The following is a 26,318-nucleotide window of genomic DNA, read 5'->3' on the forward strand; positions in this document are numbered from 1 at the left end:
AAAAAAGTCTAGCATCGAACTCTGAATACGTGTGTTACCTCAAGGGAATGCAGCACAACTCTGATGTTAATTCACTTTCATCCTCCTGGTGAGGCCTTCTTGCTTTCCATGAGTTTTCATCTGAGGAACGTGCTATGAAACCATCAGTTTCCAGTTGCAAAAGAGGAGAAAGCTTTGCTGACACCAGAAAGTCCTTGGGACTTTTCTTCTTGTTTCCTGCCCAAGACTTTGGAACATCTAAAGAAGAATCTGCCTGAGAGGAGCCTTCCTAGATTTCACATGAGCCCAGTATATGCTGTGACAAGAGTATGGGGGCTCAGTCAATGCTATGCAGACAGCAAAGCTTATAACTATATCTGCCTGGGACAGTGATATTCAGATTTGGGAAAATTTTCATTACAAATTGGGACAAAAAGCCAAAATTGTTGCTTCTGTTGCAGGAATGTTTTGGTGTTTCTGAAATAAAGTATGCTCATCTGGCTCCCTGGGAACTCCGGCTCCATGGCCATGCAATCGTGTGATTTCCCACCAAGTGACCTGCTGCAGAGCTCGGAAGATAGAAGTTCTGGGAGTCCCAACTCCTAAGCTCCCCACCAGGCAGGCTGCCATGGAATCAGGGAACTTGGAAATCTGGGGAGTTGGAAGTTTCACCAAAATCCACCTACTCCCCTGGAACAATTCAATTTTGACTATTTCAAATTGGCATTTTCCAATGGGAAAACCACAAAAAGTTTCCAAACAGCTGTACATATTACAGAAGTTTTCAAACTTTTCCATATCAAGACCACTGTGGGACCCACCTCCTATCTACCTACCATTTAGCTTGGACCTCTCCTAGCAACATGGGGTGAGTAAGGGTGGTTGTAACCCCCCCGGCACATGTTCACAAACCCCAGGTTTGGAACTCCTGGCATATAGTTATGTATCCATTACAGTTAGTAACGGAGTAAGAAAACAAACAAACAAACAAACAGATGTATAAATATTTTAAGAAATGAAAGGGCTGAGTTCTGTTCACTATGATTCACGGAGTCAGAGCTTTCATTATTTGCGATTTTTAGGTGACTATCAGATGTTAGTTATACTGTTTTGTGAATCCCAGATGTTTCATGAATTTTATTATGAATATTTATTTGTCCCAAAATTCGTACTGGAATTTCATTAGTCTCCTTACAAAGCTTCAGTTAGCCAATTAGGGACCAGATGCAATACCACATGGCACGGGTGAACAATCACACAATATTCATTGACTCATAGAATCAGAAAAATGTAGGGCTGGAAAGCACCTTCAGAGGTTATCAAGTCCAGCCTCCTGCACTAATGCAGGACCCAATAAGCCAAGATCACCCCGACCAATATTTGTCTAACCTGTTCTTGAAAATCTCCTATGACTGGGATTCCACAGTCTCCCTTGGAAGCCTATTCCAGAATTTAATTACTCTTGTAATTACAGTGCCCAGAGAGTAGGATAATTACCTCCTGTGTCTTACATACAATACTCCTGTTAATACACCCCAGAATTATATGCTTTTTTGCATCTACATCACACTGCTGGCTTTTCAATTTGTGATCCGCAGGTCTTTTTCAGCAGTAGTACCACCTAGTCAGTTATTCCCCATTTCGTATTTGTCCATTTGATAGTTCCTTCCTAAGTGAAGTATTTTGCACTTGTTTTTATTGAATTTCATCTTGTTGATTTCAGACCAGTTCTCTAATTTGTCAAGGCACATTATTGATGAATACTGGCTTAGATGAAAAACCATTCAATATTAACAACATGGCAGCCTAGAATAGGGTATCATTATAAAAACACTCAAATATACAAAAAATGGAAGTGCAGAAACAGGAAAGAAGGAAGAACTTCTGATTGCTTGCAAATTAACCTAATCTCTATAGTGACTTCCATTCACTAATCTATTATGATGATTTAACCATTAATGACAGGCAGTAAGGGAAAGCAGCACCTTCTAGTAAACTCTTAAACACTAACTTTATAAATGGATTTCATTAGAATTCAAAATAAGTGTTCAGTGGAAAGCCCATCTGTGAACATGATGCGGTAACATGGAATCCAAATGGAACATCTGGTAAACTCTATAGTAAGTTCAAACAGAAATAGTCTGTGACTAACTTCAGAAAAACAAAATGAACATGGCGAAAAAAAAAATCCATCACTCTTCCAATTCATGACTCAATAGAAAAATACTCAACTAATATGCATTCTGTATAGTAAGACACTATCCTGTTGACATTCATTAGGAATATGCTATTGGTATTTCACATGAGCGGAATGTAGCACAGAGTATTATCACATTTAAGGTTTGCTTCAATTCACTGAGAAACCCTACTGAAATTCACGTGGCAATTCAATTAATTTCTGCCAACTGTTACAACATTACCAATGCAAGGATTCACATGTTATGCACACAATCACACCAAAACCCTTTAAAAAGCACTTTAAGAAAGCCTCCACCAAATAGATCAGAGCCTGGTGAACCTGTGAAGGATAAATTGGATTAACCAACATCACTATGATGAATGATTACAGGAATTTCCAGATTGCTGAGCAAAGAGATGATAAATACAGTCTTTAAAATGAGCATTTGATATTCACTTGTCCATTGCATATAGAGTTGAAATGATGTTGCTTCCAGACACCATCACTCCCAAATGGACACTATTATTCCCAGCATGAGGTAATTTTGCTAGGAGCCTGCTGACAGTCAGAAACAGAAATTGATGACATTCATTAGAAGAACACTGGCCCTTATCAACTCTAGAAGTTTTACAAGATTTTCAGTAAATTACTCCATCCACTAGCTGAAGTTAAACTAAAATTGTCAGAGTACTTAGATTAGCTTTTCTTTTTCTTTTCGTTTATGAAGACAGACAGTCTGTCTGCTGGGAAAACAGTTCTTATTGAAAAATTAAAGGTTTACAAAACGTCTAGTTTACACAGGCTGTGGAAAACCAAAGCACATGTTTAACTGCTTTTCCATCTCTGATTCTCTGCTGTGACTTTTGCAGACTGTTACTATGGGAAAACTCCAAAATCTAACCCCTCTCTCATGGATGCAGACAGCGTATAAAAACAAATTTCAGAACAACGTAACAGCAACTGTAACAGCAGCACAAGAAATGGTATCTATAAATCTTCACAACAGGCAATTGAGAGGTTAAATCAGGTATATTTATATTTCAGTTTGTTCATGAAATCTCAAGCTGGCAGCCTAGGGAAGAGATTCATCTGTATTTGTTTTTCTTAAATTACAAGAGCAGACATTATTATGAAGCCAAATCAATGATCATGCTTCAACTTTATAAAATGTATGACTTTCTCCTTATTTTTAGTCACACTGAAGAGCTAGAAAACTGTCAAGAAAATTAACATTTCTGGAAAAGTCTGTGCTATGGATCAAGATGAATTAGATTTCCAGATATTGGGTAAAAGCACTGGGCCAGATCGTCAGCTCCTGCAAATCAGCACAGCTTTCTTAAACTCAATGGAGCTATGCTGATTTACACCAGCTGATGAGCTATCCTAGTATTTGCTAGCGGGGAGGGTGGACGCTTTTCTAATTGTGTCCCTTTCTTAGATCACTCTCTTGGATTAGACCATGCATGCAACAAGTCATCTATAATTTTCTCTTTTGTTTTGTTTTATGAAACTTAAGTAAAGACAAATATCTTCAAATGGTTTTAGTTTTCCCCAAACATACAACTAAGGTAAAGCTGCATCAAACAACCCTACCATTTTAAATGTTCATGGCTTTTGCATCTTTTTAGGTACATTGGAACATAGGAATTGCCATAATGGAATAAAACAATGGTCCCTCTAGACTTGTGTCCTAGTCTAGTATTGTGTCTTGGACAATGTCCAGCACCAGGTGCTTCAAAAGAAAGTACAAAAATCTCTATTATAGGCATTTACGGAATCATCTGCATATAAGTTAAGGCCCAGACTCTTGATGAAATTTAGACTCCTAAGTGCCAAAATCCCTTTTGAAAATGAGCTGTAGGCTCCTAAATCAGTTTGGGGTTTTCACACTGAGCACAGTGATTCCTAAATAACTTTAAAAATCTGGGCCTAAGTATCTTCCTAATGTCGTCACTTAGAAGTGTGGGTTTTATGCCCTGATGCATGAGGATTTATATCTCTTCCATTTAAAAGAAAAAACAAAAAAACACCTTTACTATTGTGACTATGTGTGATCTTATCTGTATACAATTCAGTCCCTTTGTGAATCCAGCTAAGTTTTTGGCCTCCATGATATCTTGTGGCAATGAGTTCCTCAGGCTAGTGTAGCATGAGACGGTCTTTCTTTTATCTGTTTTAAAGGTACCCTCTCAATTGCATTATTGTTATTATTAATATTTATTATTTGTATTACTGAAGAAAATACAGAATAAAAAGATGGTCTCTGCCCCAAGTGGCTTATAATCCAAGTATATCTCCTTGTTCCTGTATTATGACAAAATCTCTATCCCCCTACTGTATACTATTAATTATTTTTTTTAATCATGTCATCTCTTACCCAATCTTCTCTCTAAAATAAACCATCTGGACCTTTCAGTATCTCTGAATAATTCTCTAGAACTTCCCATTTCTCCCCCTTACACAGCCCCGTGATTTCAAAGGAGCAGCTGATTTGGAAGCAGGACCAGTAGCAGAGCCCATGTCCTGGCAACCTAATGAGTACAGCTGGCCTGTAGTAGGCTGACTGACTGGCTACCCCACCTGATTGGGGGTGAGTCAGCAGACCGACTTTGAAGCCCAGCAGCAGCAGTTCAACAGCTACTCACACAGTCGCCCATGGCTGTGGTAGCGCTTGCGTGTGCTTGTTCCCAGCCCCTCTTGCTTTTTAACCACAGCCTTACCCCAGCCTTGCCTCACTCCAGGTAACCTGGTCTTGACAATTGACTCTGGCTCCTGGCCTCTGACTATGGCTCTGACCCTTGGCTCTGATTCCTGGTACTGACTCCAGCTATGACTGCTGGGCCTGACTCTGGTTCTAACTAGTAGGAACAACTGACCACATCCCAGTCACTGATAATAATAATAATAATAATAAGAAGAAGAAGAAATGGTCTTAGTGCAGTTCTCAGTGGACAAGTGCCTACCCTAAAGAAAACATAAATGGCTTATAAAATGCTATATAATTACAATTTGTACATGGAAACCTTGCAGGTACTCTCAGTAGAGAGGGCAAGGATTACATTGACACATATGACTAGGACTACTTTAGACTCCCACACCTGCCAGACTGGGATTAAGACACATTGACAAGGAGGAAGAAATGTGCACTGCCACTGCTCATAGTCTACCCATTTTGTGGAGGATTTAATTTCCGATGGCAATAAGGCTAGTCCTTTTATATTCCAATGGGTGGTAAACTCACTAAAGAGAAAGTTGGCCACAGGAAAAGTCTTTGCTGGTTCTTCTGCTCAAAATCAAACAATTCCAAGTTAGAAAAGCATGGTTAATGTACCTTGTGGTGCTTGTCTATGCATTTTGTCTCTCTAGGCCAAGATTAGTTGTATGTCACCACCTAATTATCTTTTCTGAAGGTTCAGTAACAGGCGGAAACCTCCATGATATATATAGCTCTCTCACTCCTCTGACTTTTTTTTGGTCAAAGCTTTATATGTCTTAGATATCTGCCTGTCTGTTTGTCCTTTTATCTGAGGCAGATTTGATGCATCAAGTTATACAGAATACTCACAGTGTAGTCTCTCAAGGAGACTTTTATTATCCGTTGTTTTATTTTCTTCTCTTACTCGACAATAAAAGTCATTTAGATTAAAAGTATTTGGTTGTTCTTTCTATATTAAAAATAAATTGTGATCGAAAACAACTGAGAGACCAAAAAAAGAGGAGAGAGAGTGAAGACCTGCCTACAAATGAAGGAACAAACAAAACCAGAAAAAAGCAAAATGGCCCACTTAATGGAAAGGGGGAAGAATCTGGATTGTATAAGGGCTTGTCTACATGGGGAAATTGCCGGGAATAACTGCTCTGATGTCCCTGTGTGGGCACTCCCTTATGGAATATCAGTGACTTTAATCCAGAATAATTACTTCAGATTGCAAAACAGAGTTATTATTCTGAACTAATATCACTTCTAATCCAGAATATTATGTCCACAAAGAAATTATTCCAGAAAATTAGTTATACCAGAATAAGTATTCCAGAAGAGTTAAATCAGTCGATTTCCCTGTGTTGACAAGGCCTCAGGCTTGAACAATGTTTTGATGCAAATGATTCTGGCCCATAGTTTTTCTTGTTGCTTTTAATAATCATGTTTCCCTTACAATTACTCTGTTATTGAGGCCTGAGCCGGATATCATTTATACAGCACCAGTTTTTACACCAGTATAACCAAATTGATTTCACTGGAATCATTCCTGATTTACACTGGCATGAGATCAGAATCAGGCCACTAGTATCTTAGTTTAAAACTTCAGGCATCTCAAATCACTTTCTAAAGACACAGTACAGTTTTCTTTAAAACACTCTTAAAGGATTTTAGAGTTCATAGTTATAACATCAAAAGAGTGCATCAAATGTAACAAACTGTAGATGTTAAATGGCCCATCAGAAACAAATATGAACCTCTGTGGATAAGCCTGGGAAGAAGCAGCACAACCAGACTCTGGGGCAGATTCACTGCCTACTCTGAGACCTTTGTGTCACTCAGGAAGTACAAAGGGAGCAGAAACCTCTCTCATCTTCCCACGCAGGATATAGGATTCTCCAGTAGGCAAAGAGATGTCATAGTTGACTATATCTCATCTAGCTAAAGCCCAGGTGCAGAAGGTGGAATTACAATAATACAGCATACTCTATAAAATCATAGAAGATTTGAGTTGGAAGAGACCTCAGGAGGTCATCTAGTACAACCCCCTGCTCAAAGCAGAACTCACCCCATATCCCAGACCTCCCTGGCTGGTGGATATTCCCTTGAGGAGTCTTACTAGCTGACATAGATTACAGCAACCTTCAGGCTTCTCTAACATATACTAGGGTCAGTACCTATAGTGAACTGAACAAAAAAAATCAAGGAGCCATAACTGGCTTGCTAAAGGTCCCCTCCCTGCTGCTCTGAGCAGATATCAGCCACAATAACAAATGTGCCCTAAGACTGGTGCAAGGAAAGAGAAAGAGTGTGGGAACTGTGCTTGCGAGGTTCTGTGGTGCTTGGAGCCATTTTAGTAGTATTACTGTGTGAAAAAAGTTTCTGAAAGTAAAACTAGTGAGGAATCTCGACCTCCACCAGCCTAAAAGAGTGCTGATTTCAAAAGGCTTAAACACTGTAACAAAAATGCTATTTTTTGTAGTTTCATCTAATTTCACAGAAAACTTGGTCTATGTGAATTACTGATAACATACTTGATGTCAGGTTAGCCAGACATTGTATTTTCAAGGTGGTGCTGCATATTTGCTAAAGAGTTACAGACATTATGACCTTAATGAGAATTTTAGTTCAATAAAACCTTGGACCCTGATGTCATAAAATGGTGCAGTTCTGAGACATTCCAACTATGCAAACACAATAAAACATTAAAGATTTAGAAACAAAACAGTCCTGAAATGTCAAAGTAAGTGTAACTATTCACTATTTTCTGATTAACAAAAGCCATAAAATGTATGTCTCAGTTTTCTCTAACGGGCAGACATGAATGTAAGTATTCTTTCAAGAAAGGAAATGTCAGTACTTCCTGTAAGTGTCTCCACCTCCATTACAAACACACAAAACCAACAACAAAAACAACCACTAAGCATAAATTCTGACTGAGTTAATGGTTCCTCCCCCAGGCAGGAATGAATCCTAGGAGTTAAGATGAAGGGGAATATTGATTATTTGGCATGGAGGCCATTTAATACTGCATTGGACCCAAATTAATGCCTGGTACTTATGAGGGAGGGGTTTAGCCCCTCACCTCATTAAATTTAATAAAGGTTTATGGCTTTACTCTTAAAACCCATCCTTGTTTCATTCCATATATTTCATTCCCCTGAGTCTCCTGATCAGTATTTTGAAGATTTGAAACATGACAAGTAATAATGTAACCTGGCTGAAAATCCAATGTAAGCGAATATATATAAGAACACAAAAATGGCCAGTGGTCCATGTAGCCCAGTATCCTGTCTTCTGACTGTGACTGATGCCAAATGCTTCAGAAGGAATGAACAGAATAGCACAATTATTATGTTATCCATCCTCTGTCATCCAGTCCCAAGCTTCTGGCAATCAAAAAATTATGTTCACCCTGACCATCTTAGCTAGTAGCCATTGATGGATCTATCCTCCATTAACTTATCTAATTCTTTTTTGTACCCAGTTATACTTCTGGCCTTTACAATATCCCCTGACAATGAGTTTCACTGGTTGACTGTGAAGAAATACTTCCTTATGTTTCTTTTAAACCTGCTTCCTAGTAAGTACATTGGGTAACCCCTGGTTCTTGTGTTATGTGAAGAGATAAATAACACTTCTCTTTCACTTTCTCCACACCATTCATGATTTTATAGACCTCTAATCATATCCCCCCTTTGTCATCTATTTTTAAGATGAACAGTCCTAGTCTTTTTAATCTCTTCTTGGATGGTAGATGTGGCATACCCCTAATCACTTTTGTTGCCCTTCTCTATACTTTTTCCAATTATAATATATCCTTTTTTAGATGGGGCAACCAGAACTGCACTGAATATTCAACCACTGATTTATACAGTAACATTATGATATTTTCTGTCTTATTTCTGTACCTTTCCTAATGATTCCTAACATTCTGTTCGCTTTTTTGACTGCCACTGCACATTGAGCAGATGTTTTCAGAGAACTATTCACAATGACTCCAAAATCTCTTTCTTGAGTGGTAATAACATAATTTAGACCCCGTCATTTTGTATGTATAGTTGGGATTATTGTTCTAATGTGCTTTGCTTTGTACTTATCAACAGTGAATATTATAAAATTTCTTTAGAACTGTATTGTTGCATGATAATATATATATATTAGTTCCTCATGGCAAATATAAAACTTTTAATATATTTGAATTTGGTGTTTAATAGTGTAGAACTCAGTTTGGTAGCAAATGCACCAAATGCAAGTGAGTGATGTCCAAGAGCTAAATCCTACTTTCTTTACCCATGGAAGAGGTCCCATTTACCTCTGAGTGGAACTGCTCTCATGAGTATTGAGCAGGCCTGAGCCTTAAATGTCTCTAAGGCTATACATGCAGTCCTTTTAAAGGCAAAACTCCCATTAAAATCATTGGGAGTCTTGCATAAGTAAAGACTGCTGAACTGAGGACATAGTTTGCATATCAGGCAGCAATAGCCTAGTAAATCATGAAGATTGAAAGATTAAATGCACTATTCTCCACCTGGTGAGTGACTTGCACATATAATTTTATTTTTTACATTTAACTTAAATAATGGCAGCTTTCATTGGTGAATATTCTGAACATTTCTCTAAGGTGGTATTTCCCCAATAGTATTGATATAAAATAAAAATACAAGAGTTAAAGAAAACCATGCTTTCCTTAAGATTTTATATTTTGATTTAAGGGGAAAAGGCACAGGACTATCATTCTGTTTTTGTTGCTCCTGGAAATGATGTTCATTTTGACTGGATATATATGGCAGCTCGAAATGTCAGCCTCTTCTTTGACTGTCCTATGGGTAGCAGATGCACTCCACTCGTGTCCTTTTTTCCCCTGCTTTTTTCCCCCACACCTCTTTCCCGTCATTTTCCATTTTGCTGATCCCCATCTAACTAAACCCATCCTTAAAAAAAGAAAGTGGAAATAACATGCCATTTGCTGCCATCACACTGTTTTCTCTGCTCATGTGTTCTACCCCTTCCCCAGCCTGTGTCTGTCTTGTCTATTTAGATTGTAAACTCTTTGTTTACTACTCTGTGTTTGTACATTGCCTTAGTTACTACTATAATAAATATAATTAATAATATTTATTATAATAATTCTGTGGTGATGCTCCAATTTCCCGTGGCTCATTCAACTTCTTATTCAACTTGTTTCTTTCTTATTTCTTTGTCTAACCTCTACATTTAATGAGGTAAAGAAATATTCATTTTGTGTTGAAATTTTGTGCCTTACCTATACAGTATTTTGTTCTACTTCAGAGGTGATTAAAGATTATAGCCCAAAAGCACTTTCTTATCTATACTGGCAGTCTTGCTAAAGGAGGCTGTGGAGTTCTGTCAATATCCAAAGACCATATCCTGGTAGGAAAATCTGATCTCTAACATAAAATCAAAACCTACTTCTCATTGAACTAACAATTTACTAAATATTACAAATAACAACATCACTTTGAGATCAATATATTATTGTAAAGATCTGACCAAAACATCGGCGCTCTGGTTTGTCTTTTTGTTAAAAATATGCATTGTTCTAAAGAGCTGGATTTTTAAGTTTATATGCTGGAGTTTTTAAAGTCAATGGGAAGTTAGACTGCTAAGTTTACATTTAAATTAGTCTTGCCACTCTGGAATATTCAGTGTCACAAACCATTTGTAAATGTTCCTTTGTTTGAAGGATCAAGATCCTGCCCTGGCACATTAAATTTCCAGTTGAAATTGAACAGTAGTGGAAATATGCTGATGTCCTGCCATAGGGCGTCCCTAACCAGAAGTTGTGTGCTTCTGTGGAATAACATACTAATTTGTATGGAAAAAGCCATAATTTTGGCACAGTTTGCTCTAGGCACTGCAGGAGGACTGAAGTGAATTACAGCTCAGAAAGAAAAGGAAAAGTATACAATAGATATTTTCTATGTAGTAGGATTGAGAGAAGGACTAGCCTTCCAATATTGGGAAGCCAGTCAAGCCAGAGCAGCATTATTGCCCATGTCTAAGATAATCAGTGGAACTAGAAGAAATACTTTTCCTTGAATACAGAACATTCCCAGTGTCACATCTGAGTATGAAACGCCTCAGTTGAGCTATCGTGTGGCTGTTAGCAATTCCACTCACACTATAAATGGAAATAAGGACTTTGTTTTCATTGTCTGACTGAAATATATATTGATATTAGTTTTATTTCACACTAAGGGCAGATTATACCTAGCCCTGACACATATATACACTACAGTGGTTAAAGTTAAAAGCTTTGCAAATCATTATTTATAATTATTCGTATTACTGGCCCAGATTGTTTTTCCAAGACCTGTGAGATACATTCACAGAGGAGTCCTGTCCTCTGTGCATGATCTCCCCCTCTCTGTGGCATTGTCACCCCACCGTTTGGAGCATTTAGTTGTCTGGAGTCTACATGGGAAGAGGGTGTGGAGACTTCATAGGCCTGGGGCTTAGATATGGCAATGGAGATAGATTTACTGTACCTCCCGCCAACCCACACTCCAGTTCTTTGGAGAGTCAAGAGAAAAAGTAATACTACCTCTGGCTGCACTATTTTTTATGTACAGCCCTTCCCCCACAAACAGGTTCCAGGAACTCTTGTGGCCAGTAGGAGTCACTGACAACCTGACTGCAAAGGACCTGCATTGTCAGGTTGCTGGCTAGTGTTGAGGAATAGGGATTCATTGTGGATGGCCTTGACCTCTCACTGAACCCTGAATCTGCTAATTTTGGATGCAGGCATTATGGCCTTTTCTCTGGGAGGCAACCCCATCCTCCAACTGGATGACAGAAAGAGATCTCTACAAAAGGATCCTCCAAAGATTTTATCTCCCAGAATTCCCTCCCTCTGTGGGAGAAGATGATCTAGGTTATTAATTATTAATTATTATTATTATTCCTGTTGCACCTTTAGCATGGTAATCTATGTCCACATACAAAAAAGGATACAGCCCAGAATCTAAGAACACAAGCCACATGTATAATAATAATGCAGTGTTGTTGGTATTTCCTATGAAATTATCTACTTGCAAAGAAACAATACTAAATATTTTAATGGTGACCACTGTACTTTAGACTAAACTATGGAGCACTATTATTGATTTGCACTATGGAGCTGCAGCTTCTCATTACCACTTGAGAAGATACAGTAGCACATGGGAATACTGGATTGCTTCATAGTAATTGACTGAGTCAGCTTGTCATGATGCTGGAGTTAGACTTGATATTGATTTGTTTTTATAAATGCGAGATTTATTATACAATTAGTCACATGCTTCCTCCTCTCCCAGCCTAAGAATGACCCAAGAAACCTTTTAATCTTTGCTCTGCATGGAAGTGTCTGAAAGAATATGAACACATGCCTGTGGTTGGTATTGGTATTTCAACCTTAGCTGAGTAGCTGGGATATTTCTGCCAAATATGTCTGCTGGCAACATTTGTTCTTCATAAACTACATAGCAGGTCCATTGTGCTCCTTTGTTAAAATATTTTCAATCTGTTTAAGTGTGCATAAAGATGGTTTTAATATAAAGCTATTGCTTAAGAATAGCCTTGTTGAACCCCAAAATGGATGAAATGTATGCAAAACACATTTCAGAGAGCATCACTGCTTTATGTGAGAGCTATGTCATCCATGTAAATATTTTAATACCAGAGGTACCAATTAATCTATATAATAATATAAAATAACAGCTGCCTATAGTTCCTTATAATTTTTTTTAAAATACTTTAAAAGATATAGGTTTTTGCCTATTTATGGGAAATATGCATGGGGTGTATACACACACACACACACACACAATTACACACAAAAAGCTACTTTAAAAGAACATTATTAAGGTTGAAAAGTCATGTACTCAAAAGGTAAGAAATGCCAGAATTAAGGTTGCCTAAGTAATCTTAATTCAACTCCCTTATGTGTATGCATTATGAGCAGGGGTGGCTCCAGGCACCAGTGCAGCAAGCGTGTGCCTGGGGCTGCGTGCCAGTCGCTGTGAGGGTGCAGGCAGGCGGCTTTCAGCAGCATGCCTGCGGGAGGTCCGCCAGTCCCGCGGCTTTGGCAGCAATTCGGCGGCAGGGACGCCGATGGCGTGGCATCGGTGGACCTCCCACAGGCATGCCGCCGAATCTGCGTGACTAGCGGACCACCTGCAGGCGCGCCGCCGAATGCCACCTGCCTGTCGTGCTTGGGGCAGCAAAAAACATAGAGCCGCTCCTGATTCTGAGACATGATCACATGCTATTGTTTTCCACAGGATCTCTTCCTTATTCAGTGCACGGGATGGATGGCATGGTGCTCAATTAATTAGCAATTATTCAATTTTTTTTTAGTCTCCATTGTTCAGTGTGTGGCTCTTGACCTTCTTTACAACACATACTTAAGTCCTTTCCCAAATCAGGGCTACAGTTCCTGTGTTCAGGCTGGTACCTCGTTATTTCTCAAGAGGCACAAGCATGACTCTTTGATTAAGTTTTGCCAAAGTGGCTAGGGAAGGCTGGGAGGATGGGGCCATTACTCTGAGCTGCCTACATAATGGCCAGCGCATCAGGAGTTCATATAGGCATTCTGCTTTGCTGAGGCAGATTGTCTTCCTGTCTTCTTCCTGGGGCAGTGCTGCTCCATGCTGCCCCCAGGCCAGGGCTATGCTTTACAGGCACAATTGAGCTCCAAGGCCTTCACAAGGCTTTACTGTTCAAAGCAGCATATACATAACATTTAAACTTGAAAAACATCAAGTGTCTGAGACAGAACTGAAATACCAAAGCCACTATGAAGAACACATGTTGGATTACTACTAGCCTAAACTTCACATTAAATGGGTTTGATCTTTAATTATTGTTATGACTGAGGTGCTTGTTGACATGGGAAACATTTTTATATTAATTAAAAAATACATGTTCTGTATCTTGTTACTCATGAGTTCAAATGGGTACCTGGTACTCCAAACAAGTCTGTCTGCTTCACAGGGCAAAGGAACACAGGAAATTTTACTGAAGAAAACATTATCACTGTTATTTTTAATACCACCCAGTCAAATTTCAATTGTTTCAAAACTGAGATTTATCGAGCCAGACTTCTGCCCCACTAAGTCTTCCTTACACCACTCCACAAGCGCAAAGCAGATTGAAAGCTGGCTTATTTTGCCATCTGAGGTACATAAGGGCATAATGACTGTGGGTGGTGAGGGAGGGGATGTGGCAGGAGTGCTATTGCATTTCAGCAATCCCCAGCTGCTGAAATAGTCCTGTTTAGGCCTGTTGCAGCCAGGTGGAAATTAAAATAGTCCTAATGTTATTTTAAGTTGCACCAGAATCCAAACTAGACCCTGGTTGGCTCCATGATGGGTAGGGGGATAAAGAAAGTTACAGCCACCTTTGCCTCCTTCTCAGACATTATGTCAAGCACAGATCACACAGACCCAAAATTCAAACCCTTCATCTCCGAACCAGTGTGTCAGGTTCTAAAGCTTGCATAGGGTGTAGCTTTCTTTTGCTCTCTACTTAGATATCCAGTCTTGGAACCCTGTGTAACAAAGCCAGACTATTTTGGCTCAGTCACTCTGATACAGGACAGGTGAGTCTTATTAGCTCCAGCTCTGGAGTATGAAAGAATAGGAGTGTTTCTCTGAGGCAAAGGGAACTACAGGCAGGGTCAGAGAGGGTCCTTCAGAGAAAATTCATAGGTAAAGCCAAACTCAGAAGAAAGCTTATGAGGTTTACGTGTTGCTGTTGATACTTAAGTTAATAAAGATATCTCCTGCGATGGAGATACATGGGGCTAGATTTAGTGAATATACTGTGTTTTAGAGCAGTGTGGCATCACCGCCTGCTTTTTTACAGTGATTCCAGTATTAAAGTACAACAGTTTCAGTCAATAAATGGTTTTCCTGGTCTGGATAATAGTTGTGATATAACTGTAATTTATAGCTTTAAAGTATACAATTTAAGTAGGCAGTCAGTTCAGCATAGTTTCTGGGCTGTGCTTAACATTTCCATTATATATCCCATTATTAAAGTGTTAGTAAATTTGGCCATAAAATTTTGCTGTAGGCTAGAAAGCTAGCTTACAAGAACTCAGCCTAGGTATCTCTCTTTTTTAAATTTATCTTTCAAAAAACCATTTAGTAGCTATGAATTGTAAAATTTATAACTTGTGTGTGTCACAAACATTTTTTTCACAGCAAACAACCTTATATCGGTGTCAGGTTGGTGCAAAAGGGTGCAACATTCGTGCAATGTTGGTGCACGGGGGGAAATGAATCTTTTCCATCACCCTCTGTCATTTGCTGCTGCCTCCATCTGCTTTATGGTGTTGAGATCAAGTGTTCTGTCCTCCCTGCTATTTTTTCTTCTTAATGCTTCTCTTGGGTGCCCTGGTTTCTTCACACCCTTTGGTATCTACTTGACATCTTCATGTGGGAGTCTGTTTTGGCATTCGGCATACATATATGTCCAGTGCTTCCTTCTAATTCTAATGGAGATGACCTGCTCGTTGATAATTTCTTGGATTTCTTAGTTGGTGATAAAGTCTCTCCATCAAATGCCAAGAATCTTTCCTAGGCACTTATTTTCAAAGGCATCTAGTTTTCTATCTAACATTTGAATAGCTCACCAGCTCTTGCACATGTTTGCACTGAGATTATATTTGAGCTGAAAATTATGAGTTTTGTTTTGCTACTGTCTATGTTGATTTCCATACTTTTGTAACTCCCTTGGGGGATAGAGATCATGGCCCCTTTGAAAGCTTGTAAATCCTGAGGCAGAGGAAGTGCTGATTGTTCCAGAAAGAGAAAATCTTGGTTGTTCCAGGGGCATGGAGAAAGGGAGAGTGACGGGGTGTGTGTGTCTGGAGCTCGAGACAAAAGCGCTAAAGCAAGCTGTCCCTCACATAGTGAAGCAGCCAAGAACCTGCTCCAAGCCTTGGAGGGACAGGGCACTCCACCAGGAATGCCCCTGGACAGGAGCCAGGAGGAGCACTGTGCCAGGGAGGAAGCACCCATGAAAGACAAACCAAGCTGGACCCAGTATTATTGTTTCCCCGAGCTGTATGGGGCCATGAATACTGGGGCTTGCGACCTTGCATTGGGAATAAGGAGGGAATAAGGAGGGAGGCTGTAGCTAGCTAAGCTCTGCAACTTTCTCGCTCAGGGGTGTGAAAAAACAGTGGAGGTGGAGTACCTGCAGCGCTTTGAAGTTTCGAGTGTAGCCATGGCCTTATTGTTGCTCTGTGTGGATTTGCAGAGAGCGGCAGAAGAGGCACTGGAGGGATTTGTTGGGGAAAGTTTACTGGTGCCAAAGACAACCAGGAGCACCCAAGACTCACTGCCAGACTGGAGCTTTGCCCAGGACTCCTGAACTCTGAATGCAGATGCATTGCTTCACATCTGCCCTTTTGTATTGTGGTACCCAGGGGCCTATGGGGCCTCGTGTTGAATGAAACCCTCTTTTACCGCTTGCCCCATCTTCCCACCTGTTGTTTTTTTCTCCATCCCTCTGTGAATAAATATTTCCCTTTCCTATATTCACCGTAGTATTCTGGTGTATGATCACTCTGGAGTGATTGGACCAGGTACCCCTGTGGTGGAAGGGAGTTTCCCTGCTGTGTTCCTTCATGTGCCTTTTCTTGGCTGGAACTGCCTGCAGAGCAGACTCCATCGTGGCTACGAGGGCACTAAAGTTACACTTTGTTGAGTTTAGCTGATTATGCGGGTGCCTTTCCTAGTCTTGATGTCACTTCTTTCTTGAGGTCTCTGTTGGCTAGTATGGTGCTGCTCCGTAAATGGACTGTTCTACTTTCATGACATTTTTTCCTTGAACTTAAACAAACAGACGTTTGCAAGTCAGTTTCAAATTTGTGTTTTCAATAATGTTATTTAAATTGTTGAAATATTTTCCTTGTAAAGGGGCCATCATGTTCATTAGAGATGCACACTGAGTATGTTCAGTGGCTTTTTATTTGTTTATTTTTTCCTTAGCTCAAAAAAGTTTATAGATAAGGAAGGCTTCTCTTCAGATGCATGTATTGCTAAGATAACTATGTAGCAAAAAGTCTAGTAAACTATGTTGCTGTAAAGATTATATAGCACTTTGATACTTCTCAGGAGATAGCCCCTTTCCTGGAGAGTTGTGTTTCTTTTGCAGACACAGTATATTAAACAAAGTACAAGAAATAGTACAGAAATTTTGCTGGCAAACATAGGCCACGTAAGTTTATGATAAGCTAGCTTTGTAGTTAAATCCCTTGTTCCCTGAATTGCAAGAGAGACTGTATGCTGCTTGAAAAGGAATGTACTGCATAGCACATGGGTGATGAAGAATTCATTACATTTCATATCTTAGAAAGAATTAAAGGGCAATATAAAATAAAGTAAGAATAAAAAGCTTACAAGGTTTTAAACACATCTAGTTTATTGTGTAATTAGAGATTGTATCATACTGTGCATGCGCAAGAGGGCAGCTATAACAGCAACTTTATCTTTGGCCATTCCTAACTTTTGAATGCTTAGCCATGCAACTTTAATATTCAATGTACTTAAGGTCAGACTATCACTGACTTTTATCAAGGTATGTGAAGTTGAGAGAAGAGTGCTCAAGAAGCCACACCCTTATACAGATGTTCATATGCAACCCACCACGGGTCTGTACAAGATCAGACCCTGAATTTGAAGTGCAAGGACTGTTCCTTCAGTGCACTGTTGGAAGCATTCAGCTTCCTAAAGGGGGCAAGGAGGAGCCATGGCCATGCTCTACCATCTTCTGTGTAGACCCATGGAGCAGGCTGGTCACAGCAAGCAGATTAGGCTGCATTGTCTCTTAGGCTACATCAGTCTGTTCAGTTTCCCTGTGTACCATAAAGCTAAGATGGTCAAGATTTCAGGACATGGGACTTTCAGAAACATACCCAATATTGCATGACTTGCAATAAAATCATGAGAGTTGACAACACTGTTTAAAGACACAGTAGATTTCTTTTTCCCTTTTGGTGTCACAACAGGTTGCAATTAATCATATGTTGGCATTTTTATTCATAAATCAAGAGAGCACTTAATATCTCTTCCACCCTAAAGGTCCCTGTCTAAACAGAATTCCTTTATTAACTGAGACACTTTAAAGTCAGCTGTGTGCAAAAGGGTGGTGCTGAAAAGTGAATTATTAAACAGACAAAAGAGCAGAAATTCCATAAAGAGAGGTAGGAAGTCTATCTGCTTTATGTACTGTAAAGAGTTATATCATAGTTTCAACTATTTACACCCACTCTTGATGCTTGGAAAGTCAATTATGGTGAAAAGGTACAGTTGAATCTAAGTGAAAGTTACTCAGTACCAAATGCTCCATTTTATTTACAATAAAGACCCAGGCTCTGTCATCCAAATTAACACTTGTCCAATATTGTAAATTACAGGCCACTGCTGATCCTTGGACCAGTCACATTGACAAAGGAGCTATAGAAATTCTGAGCTGCAGCTTCCTCTTTGAGTTTTGCTATTTACTTCTTTTCACCTAACCCCATAATGAGAAGAAGGATGGTCCAGTGGTTAAGGTGCTAGTCTGGGACTGGGGAGGGCTCGTTGGAAGACACAAATTCCATTTCATGAAAAGAAATTTGTTTTCATTCCACACCTGCTGACATTTTTGAAAACACAGAGACAGCAAGATCAACCCCTTTCTCCCAGAATAGTCAATAGCTTAGTGGTTAAGACTTGCATATGGGATGTAGAAGACCCAAGTTCAAAATCCTGTTCTGTTTGATTTAGAGCAGGTTCTTCAAACTGTTTCTCCTACACTCCAGGAGAGTGTCCTCACCACTAAGCTAGAGAGTCAATCTTTCTAGGTCCTGGAATACTGAATTGCTTATAGAAGGTGGAACAGCTCCAACAGGAGCAAGCACAAGAGAGTTTCTAGCCCAGGATTCTCACCTGGGATGTATGCAATCCAGGTAGTGGATGTTGCCTGTTGCCTGAAAAAAAATCAAGAGGTTTTGTTTTCATTCTGCATCAAAATAAAAACAAATGTTGAAAGTTTGAATTTTTTCCCAAGCAGAATTCTTATTTTCTATCTAGCCTTAGTTCCTGCTCCAAAATGGGCAGAGCAGAGACTTGAAGCTGGGTCTCCTACAGCAGTGCTTCTCAAAGCCGGTCCATCGCTTGTTCAGGGAAAGCCTCTGGTGGCCCAGGTCGGTTTGTTTACCTGCTGCGTTCGCAGGTTCGGCTGATCGCAGCTCCCACTGGCCGCGGTTTGCCGCTCCAGGCCAATAGGGGCTGCGGGAAGGGCGGCCAGCACATGCCTCAGCCTGTGCCACTTCCCGCAGCCCCCACTGGCTTGGAGCGGCGAACCTTGGCCAGTGGGAGCCACGATCGGCTGAACCTGTGGACACGGCAGGTAAACAAACTGGCCCGGACTGCCAGGGGCTTTCCCTGAACAAGCAGCGACCCGACTTTGAGACGCACTGTCCTATAGGTTTTGGTCTCTCCCTCCCTCCCTTCCTTCCCAGATTGGCATTTTGGCAAGAATTTTTTTGTCAAAAAGTTCCCAACCATCTCTAGACCCAGATTCAATTAATTGCTCTGCCACAGACTGTGTGCGAACTGGGACAAGTCACTTTGTCTTACTGTGCCTCAGGTCCTCATCTCTTTAACATGGGGATGATAGTACTTCCCTGTCTCACAGGGGTGTTGTGTAGGTACATATATTTCCAGTGTGATAATGCCCATGTAGCCAGTATGAGTGCTAGGAAATTTGGGACAACTTCTGAACTCACCATTATATGCTATATAATCTCAGTCCACAACATGTTCATAATGGAGTGTAAATCTAGATACTATCTAGTGATACCAGATTACTGTTATAATTTTGTCCCCAATGTTCATATAATATACAATAATGCAGTAGTAGAATGTCTGATACTAGCAGCTGGAAAAGCTACTGGTATCTCCTTTTCTCTCCTAAAATTTTCTTCTGCTTTAACATAAGCATTTTTCTAGCATGAATGGATACAGATTTTTCCATTAAAAACTGTTAGCAGTGGATGAGTAAAAGTCTGCTAATGCTACAGCCAGTTCATGCAGATTCCAGCATAAAGGTCTAGCCAAGAGGGCAATTAGGACCACATGTGCTAGGGAGAGAAAGGAAACCTAGCCATAGTGATGACAGTCCCATAAGGCACTGTTGCTGACTTTTCAGTCCCAAACTTCTAAGATTTTTTTTTTAACTTCACTGTCTATTGCAGAGTTTCTGGTTTCTGTGTTTAGAACCCACACTACTCCTTTTTATTGTTATTTCTCCTCTTCTAGAACTAGTCCTATGGAAGACTTTTATCTCAGGAAAAGGGTCAATATTAAGAATATTTCATGACAAGAGCAATACCAATATTAACATAGATCTATATTAGGTAATATTAAGTATATAACTGTATTTGGCACTATGTGACTCAGAGGAATGACAATCTCTCTATCACTGGCTTCAGTTCAGCCCTCATCAGTAGTATACATACATCAGTTGTTTAGCTTGTGTGAAATTAGTTTGTGGTCTTAGTCCAATTCCTTGTGGACAGATGTACATATCTCACACAAAAATCAGGCATCTTGGTGATAGGCGCTGCTAGGCTAATGAATGAATGAGCATAGAAACCAAACTGCCCCCTCGCTCCTAGAGGCAATATATACCTCTAGGTTTTGGTTTGAGAATGTTTGTGCAGTGTTGAGAGGAAGTTTGTGTTACTGTCCATGTTGTAACTTTTTAAAAGAATATTTCTGTTTCTAATGTCTTCAGGTCTGTCGCCTTTCAAACCCACAGCATCATTTACCAATATGAAAGATAATGAGTAGTGCAATACAGGGATATAAATATAAATCACCACTGTTAATCTCTTTAGGATATTATCTTTGCTGACTATCTGAGACAACACTTCTGGGAAAAGATGCTTCACTTTCCAAATTCTTGTTAAAGTTGAATTCAGAGACACAGCAGACAAATCACTTCTCTAAAAAGAAGAAGATTTAAGACCCACTTATTTTACAGCCAGGTGCAAATAACATTAAAATTCTCTTTGGCATACATTTGCTTCTGTAAGGTGATGACCCTAGGTAGATCATTGGCAGCAGGCAGTAGAAGGGGGCTATACTTCTGAATGGATGGTAGGAAGGGGTGCTAGAAAACCCTAAAGTACAGAAAAGCTGTTATCCAATTTGAACAGTAGTTTTCTGTATCTTTCAAGGATCAGATAAACATTGCTCAAAAGGCAGAGGAGAAAACAGATGGCCATTGGCAGCTGACATAAGTAAGAGAAGCTGGGAGACAGGCCTGGTGCACAGCTGGCCCAGGATTGGGGAAGCACAAATAAGAGCTAAATGTTCCTGACCATGGCTTATGAGTGCCCAGGTCTACAACTCAGGGGATAAAAGGTGGTTTGAATCCATAGTGAACAACCTGTCTGCCAGTCAGGTATCCTGGCATAAGGTAGAGCAGCCTAACAGGTATGCTAAAGTATGCCATTTGCTAACCTCCTTAAGAGGCCATCTGTGTAGCAAGGTCACGTCCCCAGCAGCAGCCACAGTTGGGCTTAGGTGTCGCTATACTGGCTCTATATCACCAGATGATCTTCCCACAATAAGGTGGTTAGCTCATGGCTGACTATGCCAGCTTTAGTTCAGCTTTGTACCAGTGTCATGAAGCAAGGCGGCCATAGCACAGCCAAGGATAGAGGACAAAGCCACTTTCCCACATCCCTCAAGTTGCACTGTGTGCTCCTCAACCAAGTATCAGAGTCCAGGCACCAACCTAGGGTTTACAAGCACTGCTAAGCGAAATGTTTACTAGCTTGAGTAATCCCACTGAAGTCAACTCATGGTAGTAAGCACAATACTTAGGACTAAGTGTCTGCAGGATCAGGAATTTAGATATCAGACCTGAATATATTAAAAAATTACTTCAACTCTGTGGTTACATATTTCACAAGATACTCCAGCCATTGCAAAGGAGCAAAAGGAGCACAAAGTAGGTGAGAAATACCTGTCAAATGCTGAACTGCATGAGCATAATATTTTGTTTAATATGGGTAATGGCAGAAAAACAACTGACATCTAATGACTGAAGGTTAGTAGGGATTTCAAATCCTTAAGGGTAGAAATCAGACTTTATATTTTTAAGAAAGCCATGACATATAGCCAACAGGATGCAGTTCTATTACAAAATTGTAGGAAAGGGGTTAGGGTCAATTATACTTAGACAAAATTAGTACTGGATGGTTGCCCACCCAACTTCATTAATTCACACAGTGCATATGCTTACAATGTATTTGAAGGCCTCTAAAATGGGGACATGAAACCTAAGGATAGAACAATAAAGTTTTAACCAACCAGCATAGCTGGTTCTTTTCCCAGTCTCTGAACTCTGTCCAGAAGACACAGCCAGAAGTGGCTTGAGGAAAGAGCCCATAATCCAGGGAATGAGAAGAAAGGAGGGAGGTAGAAAGGAAAGGAGCTGTCAGGAGTACAGTTAACAAAAGTATATTTTGCTTACATATGGAACTAGAGGCCAAAGTCTGTCTGCAGATACATACAGCATTATCTCAAGGCCAAATTCTTTTCTCAGCTGCATGCAAAAATCACTCAGGAAGTCACTGACCATGTGTGGTCACAAATGTTGTGCTTAATAACATGTTGATGCATTAGTCACAGGAGATCCAAATTTGTATTTATTGTTTACATAATGTGCTCCTAATTAAGTATCAGTTAAGATCATTAATAAAACATCTCACTTAAAATGTTATTACATATGAGTCCTAACAGTTAACATTTATTCACATGCAAAATGGAGATACTTATAGCTAAAGCTGGACAAATGCATTTTCACCTTGGGGGGAGGTCACTTTGCGTGTCTGTATCAGAGGGGTAGCCATGTTAGTCTGGATCTGTAAAAAGCAACAGAGAGTCCTGTGGCACCTTTAAGACTAACAGACGTATTGGAGCATAAGCTTTCATGGGTGAAAGCCCACTTCGTCGGATGCATTCACCCACGAAAGCTTATGCTCCAATACATCTGTTAGTCTTAAAGGTGCCACAGGACTCTCTGTTGCTTTTGTGTGTCTGTGTGCATTTTGGTGTGCATGGGTCTGTACAACAGAATGAATTTTGGGTTTCAATCTGAATTTTCTCCTTTGTCAGAAAGGCAAAAGTTTTCACACATCCACTAACTTTTGATGCCCTCACTTTTAGAATTTGTGACCTTAAGAAGTCTCAAATCGGGCACCCCAAATTAGTGGATACTTCTGAAAATTTTGGCCACATGTAATTTCATTGTGTGATCATGACTGACAAAATCATTCTTTGATGACAATACTACGTATTCATCAGGCTGCTTTGTACAAATTTGCTATTACTGAAATCTCACTATTTGCTGGTGAAATTTCAGCTTGTGCCAAATAAGAAAAATATTTAATGATCTTTTAAAATCAGTGTAGAATTTTAGAAAGGGTCAAATTTTCCCATTAATCTAATTCGTGTATTTTGTAAATATTCACAAAACACATGGTGCATGTGAATTCAGAAAATAAAAATAGTTTTTCATAGCTTTAGTTTAGGAGAGTATAAACACAATTTCTTTTCTTGTATGACAATGCTATGTATTTTGTCTTACAATCAAGTACAGCTAGCTATGTCTATAATATGGGGTGAAAACCTGACGGTGTTGAAGTCAATGGCAAAACTTACATTGGTTTCAACAGGGCCAAGATTTCACCCATGAACTTTTATTGCTAACACTTAAATGTTACAAATATTTCATTTGGAATTAATAGTAATAAAACAAAGATATGTAACATGCTGATTATGAAACAGTTAAGAATTTTTAACTACTTTAAAAGATATGTACATGTTACATATTTGTTAAAACTCCAGGGTAGTTTCTGATTTCAGTTACTACTGGTACAAATGAAGCCAACAGAGTTCCTCTTGGATTATACCAGTAAAATTGAAATAGAAAATTAGCTAAATGTTTTAAACTTAGCACACTACATGAAGTCGCTCTAGTTAACATAGAACAGCAACCCACTATAAAAAAATGTTATAGTAGACTACAGTAATGGTTAAAAACATTAAATCTAATAATAATGTTTTTGAGCCAGGGTTGTAGTATAAAGCAGTATTTTTTTATGAGAACCTATTAAATATAAAATTTTTCAGATAAAGAAATGAATTTAAATTGTGACAGGGTATTTTCTAGGTGTTTTACAGAGTATTTTAAAATGTAATTGTTCATAAGATGATACCAACCAAATGTTTGTCTAGCAACAGTTTTGCACCCTCTGGTAACAGCAAGGTGCATCAAACATTAAAAGAGGATCATTCCCTAAAGTTTAATGTATCTTCTTCTGTGATATATATTTGCCTTTCACAGATACATCAGTACTATTCCCTGCTCTACTCTACATCATAATAGCAAGAAAAGGAGATGTATCTAGAAATGCTGGTCCCTGGCAGAGGCAAGGTACCAGCTGGCAAACACCAATTACTGGAAGGTTTAGTGTGTTTTTACAATTTTCTTTATGTTGGCAACTATTAAACAATAGGCACAATTGCAAAATTTCAGTGTATATTTTCAAATGTCAGCATACATTTATGTATTCTCTGGATTTCATAGTTAGGTATTGCTAGAAGTAGTCATCCCTGGATGAGGCAAACTGATTAGCAGGACAATGTAAAGAAGCTTTCAAGTCACTGCCTGTAATGCATTTTTGCTTGTGGAAAAATAACATAATACCTGTATAGAACTCTTCATCTGTTGATCTTGAAGTGCAATGGTGGATGTGCATTATTATCCCGGTTTTGATAGTGGGAAAACAAAGGCACAGAGAGCTGAAGTGACCTACCTAAAATCACTCAGTGAGTCAGTGAATCAGAAGCAGTACCGAGAAGAAGGTCTAGTGCCTTAATCAGAAGTGCCATTTTGAAACCATTTGCAAGCATTAAAGTTATTTAACTTCTCCCTCTAAACAGCAAATGTGTATGTGTAGAAAAATGTTGGTCTGTCGGGCTAGGCAGCCAGTTATGATGCAAACGGAAGAATTCTTAAGTATTTCAGTGACTTTGTGGCTGTCTGGATTTCTGTGAAAAGGAGACAGAGAAAGGAGGCTATTGGACATATGTACACACTACTGTATGTAGTGGTTAATGAACTGTGGTCAATTATTTACAACCGACTGGAAGTTACCATTTCCCTAGATGGTTGCATAACTATCTCAGACTGCCATGAAATATATTTTGTGATTTTTTGGCATGTTGTTCTATGTCTGCCTATATATATATATATCCAAATACGTACCTCTAGTTCAGCATTACAAAGTACCAAAAACACCCCTCTAACACAGCCCTGAGTGACGCAATTCTGAAAGCCTCAGCCCAGCTGAAAAATTGCTGCCGAAAAATTGCTGCCAAAAAATAATGTCACATCAATACCATGCAAAGGAAAGGTGTGAAGGAACCTCACTGATGCATTGCTTGTAAATGCACATGGATATTGTAGACTGAACATTTATTCAAGACAGCTGTGGCAATGGCATGACATTGTGGTTTCTGTGTTGGAATGTAGTTTCCTTGAGTTTGGATAAAAGCTCTCCCTAACCATCTGCAGCCTTCTCACAGTTCTTCTCTTAGAGTATGTCTTCACTGAAGGGATAGCCCGCAGTCTTATTTGGATGTTGCCCCTTATTCCTCCACTCCCCTTAGTCCACACATATACAAAGTCTCTTACCTGAATTAAATGGTGCTTTCAATCTGGGCAAGCTGGCACAGGTGGGGGTGGGGGTTAAAGCCTGGGTACTGCTTTCACTTGGGCTGGTAACCCACCTACTGGGCAGTGGGCAATGCCTTACCACATTTCCCCTACATGCCCAGAAGGACAGACAAGTTCTCCCACAGTTCACTGGGGAAGAATCAGACAGTGGCTCAGCATACTGCAGCACAAAAGAACCATGGACTATGCCCCCAGAAGTCCTAATGACACACACAGCTGAGTGCAGCACCAGTGGGACATAGGAACTTGGGTATGGCTTTGTAATATGGCTGCTTACATCCAAATTAGGCTAAACCAGGTGCCCAAGCTAAATCTGCAATGAAGACATACGTTTTGAGGGACACAATTTACAGCCACTGCTAAGAGCAAGAAAGCAGAACTATAGAGTCTGCACTGGTAATAGAAAGCCATGAAAATGCTTGGGATGTGAATGTGGAGAAAATGTTTTATTCTGCTTGAACACTATGGGTTAGATCCTAAACTGGTGTAAATGGACAAGCTCCGAATATTTCAATGGAGAGATACTGATTTACAATGGATCTGGTTTTACAGATGGACAAACAAGAAATGACAGCAGTGTTCATACAGAAACTATAGGATCAGGACAAGATTTTTAAAAATAAATGCCTAAATTCAGGGTCCCAA

The sequence above is a fragment of the Trachemys scripta genome, chromosome 3, assembly GCF_013100865.1.
Source record: "Trachemys scripta elegans isolate TJP31775 chromosome 3, CAS_Tse_1.0, whole genome shotgun sequence".
Taxonomy (NCBI): Eukaryota; Metazoa; Chordata; order Testudines; family Emydidae; genus Trachemys; species Trachemys scripta.